Raw genomic sequence first — 11,361 nt, forward strand, 5'->3', positions numbered from 1 at the left:
GGTGGCACACAGGGTCACCACTGTGAAAATGCTGCTGTAGGCACCAGGCCCGGTTCCCGTCACACCACTGCTTTTACATTTTAACGTGTATTTGAATGTTGCAAGTCGGGGAGGAGGAAGTATGAAGAGTTAAAATATATATATATATATATATATATATATATATATATATGGAAGAAAGGGGGACGTAAGGGAAAGAAAGATGAGGGGAAAAACCAAGGAAGGAAAAAGAATCATCCTTCTATTTTCTTAGCCTTCAGAAAGATTTCCATGAGTTTTACTGGACAGTGTGTTTAGACTACTCTTATTCTCTGTTATTTAAAAAAGAAGACGAAAAAGAGTAATGAACTTAATGTGTGTTTTTCAAAATCTTTTGATGCTAAATCCATTCAACTATAAATCTTGGTTATTACTTGAAAAGCTAGATACAGCCTGAGTTTCCTAAAGTGCACAAAATATTCAACCCCAGGCCAAGAAAATTCCCAGACCAACCAACAGAAGTCAAGAAAAACTGAATACAGAAGCTTTAGACTTGAATTATTCAGGTCCAAGGAAACAAAGTCTTTCCTCCTTTCTCCTTAGTTAACTTGTAGACATTTAAATTACTTTCCCCTAACTATTTCAAAATATATCCAAAAGTGATCAAATTCCATTTTATGAGCTAAAGAATACCAATAAAGATATCAATTTTGTCTGGAATACCAATACCCATTCCATGGATACTGAAAATACTGATAGTACTGTGTCTATTAAAATGCTTCCAAAGTATCATTGGACAAGCTTTTTGATATTTTGATTAACTTAACTCTAAAATAAACAATCATCCCAAAATGCTTCTTAAAGATCAAAGATATTCTCTAAGAAGAAACTATAAATGATGACACTACTTTACCAATACACACAGAAAACTAGATAAGAAAAACAAGTTTATGAATTAGTTAAAATAGAAAACAAGCCTACATATAACTGGAAAAACACACACACACAACCTACCAACAGATAGCTGATGAACAGAAACACTGCCCTGGTGATGTGGCTCGGTTATACAAGTGTCGTCCTGTGCACCGAAAGGTCACCGGTTCGATTCCAGGTCGGAGCACATGCCAGGGTTGCGGGCTCAATCCCCAGTAAGGAGGTGTGCAAGAGGCAGCTGACTGATGCTTCTCTCTCACCAATGTTTCTCCCTCTCCCTCTCCCTTCCTCTCTCTCTTAAATCAATAAAAACATTTTTTTTAAAGCAGAAACATCAAACCAATGGCACTACCCTTGAATAACTAACTGCATAGAATATAGAATACAACTTCTGAAATAGCTTTGGATGGGATGAAAACATTTGGGGATACCTATCCCATTATTTAATGTTTTCCCATGATCCTCCCTCATCCATTTATGTTTCTCCTTTGGCTCAAAGAAAACCTCAACATATGCAGTCTCTTATGTGGGCTCAAACCTGCAGAAACACAGCCACGTGAGATACCCACAGACTAATCTTGAACTGGAATACAGACCGGAGGTCATCAGTCTGCAGCTCTGCCTCCTCGGGGCCTTTCAAGTCATGTCCAGCATCTCGGCATCTCCACTCTATGGAGAGCGAGGGCATCATTAACACAGCAGTGCCCACAAGTGTGGTCCAGGGATCCCGGGGGTCCCCAAAACTCCTCCAAGGAAACCCATGAGGTCAAAACTATTTTCGTAATAACACTTATCACAAGTCGTAGTTTCCCAGGGGCTACGTGACGGGACGCGGCAGCCGACTGAATGCAGGAGCGGAGTTGAGAATCCAGCTGCCTTCTGTTAAGTCAGACATGAAACAGATTATTCACCACAGTGACAAACAATGCCACGCTTCTCTTTTTGTTTTGGAAAATAGTTCTCTTTCTTTCATTTCAATGTTATTTATGTTAGGATACAATGGGTTTATTATTTTTTAAATAAAAATATTTAAAAATGTTTTCTCCTTTTCAGTTCTAATATGGCAAAGATAAATACATAATTCCCATCGACAAAAGCTCTTGAAAGTCCTTTATAATTTTTTAGAGTATTAAGGGGTCCTGAGACCAAAAAGTTTGATAACCAATGAGTTAGCACAATGTCTGACATACAGTTGGTGCTCAGTGCATGTGTGGCAAACTGACTGACGGACGGACGGGCTTTCATTATGATTTTTAAGTGTGCAAGAGGCTCCCCAGTTCAGTAGTGGATATGGCCAAGAAAGACCCTTCAGGTCCTCCGCACCTGCTTACAGTACAATTTTTAAAAAGATGGTACGAACACAAAGTGGAGAAAAAACACGTTTTGCATTACAGGCAGTGCCGTATTTGTTTTGCGTTACTGTATGGCTTACAGACATAGCAGGGAGGTGTGGCACAAAGGCAGGAAAAGGCAAGAAGAGTCGAGGTGAGTAGGTATTCGTGCAAATAGGTTCTAATCATAAGTGGACTTCCTTTATCCGTCCTACTCCCACTTATTTCTCATTTTAGGGAAACAATATTTTCTAAAAACTCAGACAGCATGTCTACTAAAGCGGTTTATGAGGGTTTTATGATGCACAGGCTAATTAAACTACGCAACATCCTGCATGCTTAAGTGCTTGCGGCCCCACTCGGTCCTGGGCTCACCTGTGCGCACCAGTTCGTTAACCCTGTTGGGCTCCATGGCCATAGTGTTCGTGTGCTTCTCCTCGTTTTCTTCCCGGTAACGTCTTATTTATCTTGGAAAACCCACTTTGGACACTATGTCCTCCAGAAAGCTTTCCTTGAATTCTTTCCCCGAGAAGGTTAAAAATCCCTTCATCTGTTTTACCTCTGTACTTGGCACGTCGGCGGCAGCATGCAGCACATGCTATTGAGATGCCTTATTTTTACTGTCTCCCTGAGTAGACACGAGCCCCTCGAACGCAGGGCCCATGCGCTGTCCACCTGCATGTTCCGGTACCTGTCACAATGCCAGAACATGGTAGACACTTCAAAAACCCGCCCCAACTCTAGTCAGTCATCTTACAGACACGCAGGACCATGACTAGATTTAAGGTAAATGCAGAAGAAGAATAAGGAACGAGGAATTCCATGTTTTTCAGCCCAGCTAGAGAGCCAGCAGGCATGTCTCAGTGATGGCGAGTTTGAGCTGCCACGTTTGAGAAGGAAGAGCAGGCCGTGTAAAGGGAGCCCCCTTGCAAAACATGTCTCCTGGAGAGTATCTAGCTCCTTCCTCTTTCTGCAAACTGCAAATGGTATAGGCAAATCTTTCTTTCTTTTTTTTCTTTTTAATTTTTTTCCTTTATTAATTTTTAGAGAGAGAGAGGAAGGGAGAGGGAGAGAGAGATAGAAACATCGATGAGAGAGGACATCGACTGACCGCCTCCTGCATGCCCCTCACCGGGGATCGGGCCCACAACCTGGGCGTGTGCCCTGACCAGGAATCGAACCGGTGACCTCTTGGTGCATGGGCTGACACTCAACCACTGAGCCACACAGGCCAGGCTAGGCAAGTCTTTCAAATGACAGATTAAACCAAGCTGAGGCCGAAGGCAGTACTAAAGTGAAAACCAGTCAACTAGCAGAACAGGACTGGAGAAGGGGACATCTAACAATCGGGACCGCGGACGCAGCACCAAGAACACTGGAAAGCTATGATCTAAATCCACCGGCCTTTGTTGCCACCTTTTAAGTGACGTGCCCATCAGCAAGAACACACACTTTCATTAGCAGAGCAAAGGAAGGATTTGTTGGCCTCGGGTGAGCTTTGGCAAAGAAATGGGTAAAGTAGGTTGTTTCCATATTTAGCTTTAAGAATATGGCCAGATGGTAGGAATTAAGATGCTGCCCAGAATCTAACATGGAAGAGATGTCTGCACACTTCCAAGAGACGAGGCCAGTACCAGCAATACCTGAGCGGAAGTTTGAGATTGGGTAACAATCTAACCTCATGAAAAGCTCCGGGAAGTAAGTCTCTTGAAGCACAAAGAGCATGTCCACCCTGACAACCAGCCAGTATAATCGGACGTGTGTCCTTTTGCTAGACTTTGAAGACAGCAATTTATCTCTCATTTATTAGTCTGACTTCAAACCACCCTTATTGGATGTCTCAATTATCAGAGACTCCAAGGTCACATAACACCCGGACACTCTCCACATCTGTTTTCTTTACTCTGTTATAACTCAGTTTTCCTCATTACAGCTAGAGTCTTAGTGGGAAAAGCCCACTCTGCTAGAGCCGAAAGCCACCCCAGAAACGGACTAATCTAACCCCACCCTCTTCAGGAAAACCTAGGCGCAGAAAACTCAAGTTCCTTGCCTGGGGTCACACAGCCAAGGACTCTCAGAAGCAGACAGGGTCTCAGGTCTCCCCTCCTCCAGTTCAGTGCTGTTCCCACAACACCGGAGCCAAGTACAGATGCTCATTTGGAAATGGGCATTTGGACAAACTGCTAGCCCAAGCACCATTTCTCCCTACATAAGTAAAAGCAATGCTTTCCCCCTGCACCTCCACCCCGGGAACATCCACAGCAGACGTGTTTATGCCCTGGAGCCCACGGTGAAACAGCCGTGCTGATTCTAGAAGGAGGCCGTGAGATGAGCCAAGCCACGGGCTTGAAAGTGGCCCATGCAGAGCTCTAGGAGAAATGGGACCTTTGCCTTGCCTCAAAGTAACCCCCCAAAGCATTTGTTGATGACAAAAGGAAGACAGGTGAGATGCATGGCAGGCACCACCTTGGCTAGAGGAGAGAGGTTCACGTCCCCGGGAGCGGGATAAACTGATGTCACGTTCCATGACATGATGTGCTAGGAAGGGCACTTCACCTCTGTGGTCTTCCCCCAAATCCTGGCCTTCACTTAACTACGAGATAACCTATGCCTGGGACATTGTAACAGCTACCTGACTGGTGTTCTTCACAAAGTCAAGATCATGAAAAACAAGGAAAAACCAGGGATACAGCTCAGGTTGGAGGAGAACAAGGTGGGATCCCAGACTGAATTCTGAAACAGAAAAGGACCCTGGAGGAAAGACAGGTGAAATCCAAATCCAGTCCGGACTTTGGGTGGTGGTGCTGTGCCAACGTTAATCTCTTAGTTTTGATCACTGTACATAAGATATTGTGGGGGACGATATCTTTGGGTGAACTGGTTGAGGAGTGGGCAGGAGCTCTGTACTATCTCTGTAGCAGTTCTGCAAGTCTTAAATTATTCCAAAATTTTAAAAATGTGTTAAGTAGCCTGAGGATGGGCAGGAGACACAGTTGAAGATTTTCCACACCCTCCTCTCAATCTCCTTTCATTAAAATCAACCACTTTTCCCTTTTTCTTTCAAAAGCACTTTGCACAAGATCTTTTTTCTCATTTTTGTAGTTATTTGTGTATCTATCTTTTTTAAATGATAATATTTTTAGGGCAGAAACCAGGAAGAATTTTTATTACTGCTAAGACTAACTGGGCCTATGTTTTTCACAAAGTACACGCTCAATTTAAAAGTCTGCTATGCCAGGCCTGAGTGGCTCAGTTGGTTGAAGCATCATCCCATACACCGAAAGGCTGCAGGTTCGATTCCAGGCCAGGGCACATACCTGGGTTGCAGGTTCCATCCCAGATTGGGGCATGTATGAAAGGCAACCAATCAATGGTTTTCTCTCCCCCCCCCCCATTCTGTGTGTGTGTGTGTGTGTGTGTGTGTGTGTGTGTGTGTGTGTGTGTTGTGTCCCTTCCTTCCTCTCTCTAAGGGTGAGGATTTTAAAAAAGGTCAGCTACACCAAGACATAAACAACATAAATGTCCATCCATTGAATGAATAAAAAAGTCACAATATAAATGCGGTATAAATACAATGGAATATTATTCAACCATAAATGAGAAGGAAATCCTGCCATTTGTGACAATATGGATGGACCTTGAGGGCATTATGTTAAGTGAAATAATTAATAGAATGACAAATACTGCGTGATCTTATATGTGGAATTCCACTTATATGTGGAATCGAAAAACAAACTCATAGAAAAAGAGATCAGATTAGAGATCAGATTAGTGGTTACCCAGGCAAGAGAAGGGAGAAGCTGTAGTGGAGGGGGAAGGGAGGAGGGGAAATTGGATGGATGTGATCAAAAGGTACAAACTTCCAGGTATAAAATAAATAAGCACTAGTGATGCAATGTGCAAAGTAATGACTATAGTTAATACTGCTGTATGTATGGTATATTTGAAAGCTTTAAGAGAATATATCCTACGAGTTCTCAATACAAAGAAAAAAACTTTTCTTTTTTATATCTATGAAATGATGGATGTAAACTAAACTTATAGTGGTAATCATTTCACAATATATGTAAGTCAACTCATGATGTCGTACGCCTTTAACTTATACAGTTCTGTATGCCAATTACATCTCAGTAAAACAGGGGCATGTCAGTGACATGAATGAGTTAAGTTACACTCAAGAGCCCATGCTGTCCATTTCATACCTCTCCTCCTTGTACCCACGTCAGACACACATACCTTGTCTAAACCTGTCCATCCTTGGGATTCACAGAGAAGGGAAGGGTTCCCTGGTGCTCCCGCACCCCTCTGCCCTGACCCAATGAGTCTTCTCACCTGGGGCTGAACTGACAGAGCCATCTCCTCCTAGAGCCCACACCCCATCCACAGAACTCGCACACCCATCTCTGCACCTGCTTCCCATGGATAAGTTATATGCATTCAGCTGCATTCCATCACTTTGTCCTAAATTCCCCCTTCTATAAGTTAAACATACAAGCTGTGTTTGCAACCTAATTTCTGTCTCTTCACAGCATCCAACATAGCTCACTGCCCTTCATCTCCTTCTCTGTCTGGAAAAGTGTCTGAGCATCCTCCCAAACTCTGTGAATTGCATCACCTCCTCCAGGAAGCCTCCCCTGGACACCCCCTCCACCTCTCCTTAGACTGAGCCTCATCCTCCTCAGAAGTAATCACTTCCTGCTCTATGGTGCCTATGTACCTAGTACATAATTTTGCCTTAGTACTTGTAACACTCTGTTTTGATTACCTATTTACACACCCATCTCCCTGACTATAACAGGAGCTCCTTGAGAGTAGTAACTTGGCTTTATTTATTGTGTATCCCTAGGACAGTCCTTGGCATGTACTCCGTAATATAATAAATGTTGCTGAACCGAGAACAACTGGTATTCCCAGTCTCTGCCTGCTAGACCCAGGCACCTTCTGCGGCGGCAAACAATGGGACGTGCAGGTGTCAGCTGGAACAAAGGAACCCAGGCTGCAAAGACATTCCTCAGCTCCATTTGCAGTTGCAGCAGCAGGTGTGAGGCCTCAGCTGCTGACAGGCTCACTCCCTGAGCCTCCGCAGCAACCTAAACCGTATCTAACCCCAGACCTGTTGATCCGATCATTTATATTTCTCTGTGAGCATGAATGCCCAGTAAGAGAGGAGGAAATAAATTTGGGCAATTGGACCAGAAGGATCTGTAGTGACACAGGGTTATTCTAGTAGAAAGGCGTGAAATCTGCCTAGAATGTTCTCATCAGAAACTCCATCTAGCAGCCCAGCGCTGCCACGGTTCCCTGTACCCCCTGCCGGCCTGACGCTGGCCCCTGCGCTCTGGGCTGGCTGCACTGTCATCTCTCCGGTTCCCCAACTAGAAACTTTCCTTCGTCATTGTTTGTCTCTCTCTCAGCCACACAACCAAGTGAAACCCTCCTGTCATTGATCAACACTGTGAAATAACCTAAACTAACACTCTTCTCCACCTGTAACAGGAATCAAATCCCAGCCTTAGTCATCTCCCACCTGGACTGTGACCAGGCTCAGCTGGTTTCCTAGCTGCGGGCCATTCCTACCTGTGCCTCAGGCCCAGCACACTCTGCACTCCTCACCCCTCCTGGGCCATCCCTACCTGTGCCTCAGGCCCAGCACACTGCACTCCTCACCCCTCCTGGGCCATCCCTACCTGTGCCTCAGGCCCAGCACACTCTGCACTCCTCACCCCTCCTGGGCCATCCCTACCTGTGCCTCAGGCCCAGCACACTCTGCACTCCTCACCCCCCCTGGGCCATCCCTACCTGTGCCTCAGGCCCAGCACACTGCACTCCTCACCCCCCCTGGGCCATCCCTACCTGTGCCTCAGGCCCAGCACACTCTGCACTCCTCACCCCTCCTGGGCCATCCCTACCTGTGCCGCAGGCCCAGCACACTCTGCACTCCTCACCCCTCCTGGGCCATCCCTACCTGTGCCTCAGGCCCAGCACACTCTGCACTCCTCACCCCCCCTGGGCCATCCCTACCTGTGCCTCAGGCCCAGCACACTGCACTCCTCACCCCCCCTGGGCCATCCCTACCTGTGCCTCAGGCCCAGCACACTGCACTCCTCACCCCGCCTGGGCCATCCCTACCTGTGCCTCAGGCCCAGCACACTCTGCACTCCTCACCCCCCCTGGGCCATCCCTACCTGTGCCTCAGGCCCAGCACACTCTGCACTCCTCACCGGGCCGCAGCCTCACCAGTGTCCTGCAGACACTCCCCCTCTGAGCGTCCCACAGGCGCCCTGGAATGCCCAGATGGACACCCACGCTGCTAGCACTCATGCTCCTTGGGGTGCCCCCCTCTCTCTCTACCTGACACACTCTGAACATCCCTCGGCACCCCACTCTGAGTGCACTGACCTTCACCCTGGGGAAACGCCAAGGCCTGCAGCGCCAGAACTCGGGCCAGAGCTCCCGTGCGCTGGCCCCCACGAGAGGTGGCCGATGGCCGTCCAGCACTTTCGCAGAGCACAGTGTGTTCGCTGGATTGGATTATGGACGTGTATCACTGAAGCTGTCGTGTGCGCCTGTTGTCTCTGACTAGCCTGGCAGCTGCCCCCTCCTTCAGACCTCCAAGCACAGTGCCCTGCACAGGTGGGTCATTTCAGGTGTGTGACGGCGTCACTGCCGAGAAAACACCGGCTGGTACTAGGCACCAGATTTCACCTCAGCCCCTGGTGTGCACCAGAATCAGCCAGGGAGCTTGTGGAAAGTGCAGGTGCCCTAGCGCTGCCCCTGCTGGATCTGACTCAGGGGACCGCAGAGGGTTCTAGAAATCTGCATTCTCCACCAGGTACCTACTCCTGCCAGTTCACCGGGCTGCTCCCCAGGCAGGAGAACCACTCCCTCCCAGTCACAGGGCAGGTCTGACAAGCTCCTGTTCCCTGCATGCCCTCCAGGCTCCCTCCCTCTGGGGTCAAAGGTCAAAGGTGAAGCCAGAAGGAGTCACTGAGGTGGAGGAAGTTCAGGGCCTCTGAGCTGGCTTCTCCGGGGCTGGCTCCCCATCTCGGAGGCGGAGGCGAGGTGACTGTGTCTAGAGAGCACACCAGCTACTTATCTGCTCTCCGAGAAATGCCAGCGAGTTTGAAAGGCACTTTGTCCAATTAGAAGTGTGGAGAAATATCCATCCTGTCCGTGACAGAGATGAAGTGCTTCTTTCAAAAGCAGCGGTGGCAGCCTGCCAGGTTGAAGGAGTCCAACGATTCCACACCGAGCCAGCAGTTATTAATTAGTTTTATTAATGGCAGGTCTTTAATGCAGAATGACAGAAGGAGAGTGACTATCCCCGTCACTGCTAAAATACAAATTGTCCGGATTTAGGTTGTGTTGTTTGGCAACGTGTCCAGGCGGCCCGGGCCCGAGGGGGCAGGGGGCCGCGGCCACAGGCCCCTCCACAGACTACCTGCGTGACAGAGAGCCTGGGATGCGCGGGTGCTCACCTCGGGAGCTCAGGGGGGAAATCCGCCGCTTTTAATTATCAAGGAGAGAAGCCTCGGAGGGGAGGATGGGGAGACCTGCGGGGGAACCAGAGCAGGGGGCGAACAGGGTGGGGACAGGGGGGCCTGCGTCGCCCACACTGGCCACAGGCCCCTGCAGGGAACCAGCTCCTCCGGAGAACAGCGTGGGGCGCCTTCGCTGAGAATTAGTCCTACGCTGTCAACCTGTTTTTTATGACCATTAATCACATTTGTATTTATAAGCACTAAGACAGGATAATCAAATCTCATGCTTCAAAGCATATGTTTATCACCACAGGCATAAAAAGGAAGGAGAAAAAGTTTACAAGCCTGCACGTTGGCGAGAGCTGCTGTTTATCTGGTGGCTTCCCCCGAAACACCCCGGGGGCCCTGGGAACCTTCTGGGAGGAGGAAGACAGGACTGCTTCCTCTTCTGTCAGGTGGAAGGCGGAAATTAAAGAAAGTCCCCCAACCCTCCCCCTCCACACTCACCGACCAGCCCTGGGCCCCTGCCTCTGGCCCTGGTGATGGAGGATCCTGACAGCTCTGGGCTGGGCGATGCCTCTCTCCTTCACGCCCTTTCTTTCAGCAGCTTGTACATTCCCTGTGGCCCCGACTACCCTGTAACCCAACCTCCAGCTGCCTATGCTTTTCCGACACCACCCACCTCCGCAGCCTTCCTCTGGACCAGACCGGAGATGGAGAATTCCTTCTGTCAAGGGCCTGGTAGTCAGTCTTTGCAGGCTTTTCAGTCTCTGTGGCAACTACTCCCCTCTGCCCTTGTGGTTCGAAGCAACCCTAGACAATGTGGCAAAACGGGTGCCGCTGTGCTCCAATAAAAGTCTCTTTCCCCAAACAGGCACTGGGTCCACAGGCTTGACCCATAAGCTGTGGTCTGCTGACTCTCACTCTGAAGCAGCAGTGCTCCATCCAGGAAACCAGGTACTAAGGACTTCTGCAAACTAGATGGAATATTTCAAAAATTCTGACAGCAAAGATACGTTTGCTTTCTCCACAATAACAGAGGCGAACCCAAATCTCTTGGCTGGAATCATATCAGCTACTTGCTTTGATAACTACCTTGCATTGGGAACACAAGTTGGGAAATAATTATTAATAAATAAGGCAGGTGATGAAAATCATTCAAAACATGAGGTCCATAATGGGGAGAGGGCAAGTAATACAAGTGAATGCACCATTTAGAAGCAAACAGGGCATCTCAAAAGCATCTCATGCCCCTTGGCCACATGTTTCTCTAGGAGAATCCCTCAAGGAGCTCAAAACACTCTTTTTAAAAAAATAGGTTTTTGTTGATTTTAGAGAGGAAAGGAGAGGGAGAGGGAGACAGAAGAACATCAACCGGCTGCCTCCTGCATGCCCCCTACTGGGAATCCAACCCACAACCCTGGCATGTGCCCTGACTGGGAATCGAACTTGCAACCTCTTGGTATATGGGATGACACTCACCAACTGAGCCACACCAGCCAGGGCTCAAAACGCTTTTGATAAAGCAGGACATCTTATCCTAACACCCAAGTTACACAAGTCCGTGTAAAAAGGCTGACCACCACTATCAATATTAAGAGCTAATATCTGGAGTCCTCACTGAGAAAGGAGATATT

This window comes from Molossus molossus, unplaced genomic scaffold (assembly GCF_014108415.1).
Source record: "Molossus molossus isolate mMolMol1 unplaced genomic scaffold, mMolMol1.p scaffold_m16_p_1, whole genome shotgun sequence".
In the NCBI taxonomy this organism is placed as follows: Eukaryota; Metazoa; Chordata; class Mammalia; order Chiroptera; family Molossidae; genus Molossus; species Molossus molossus.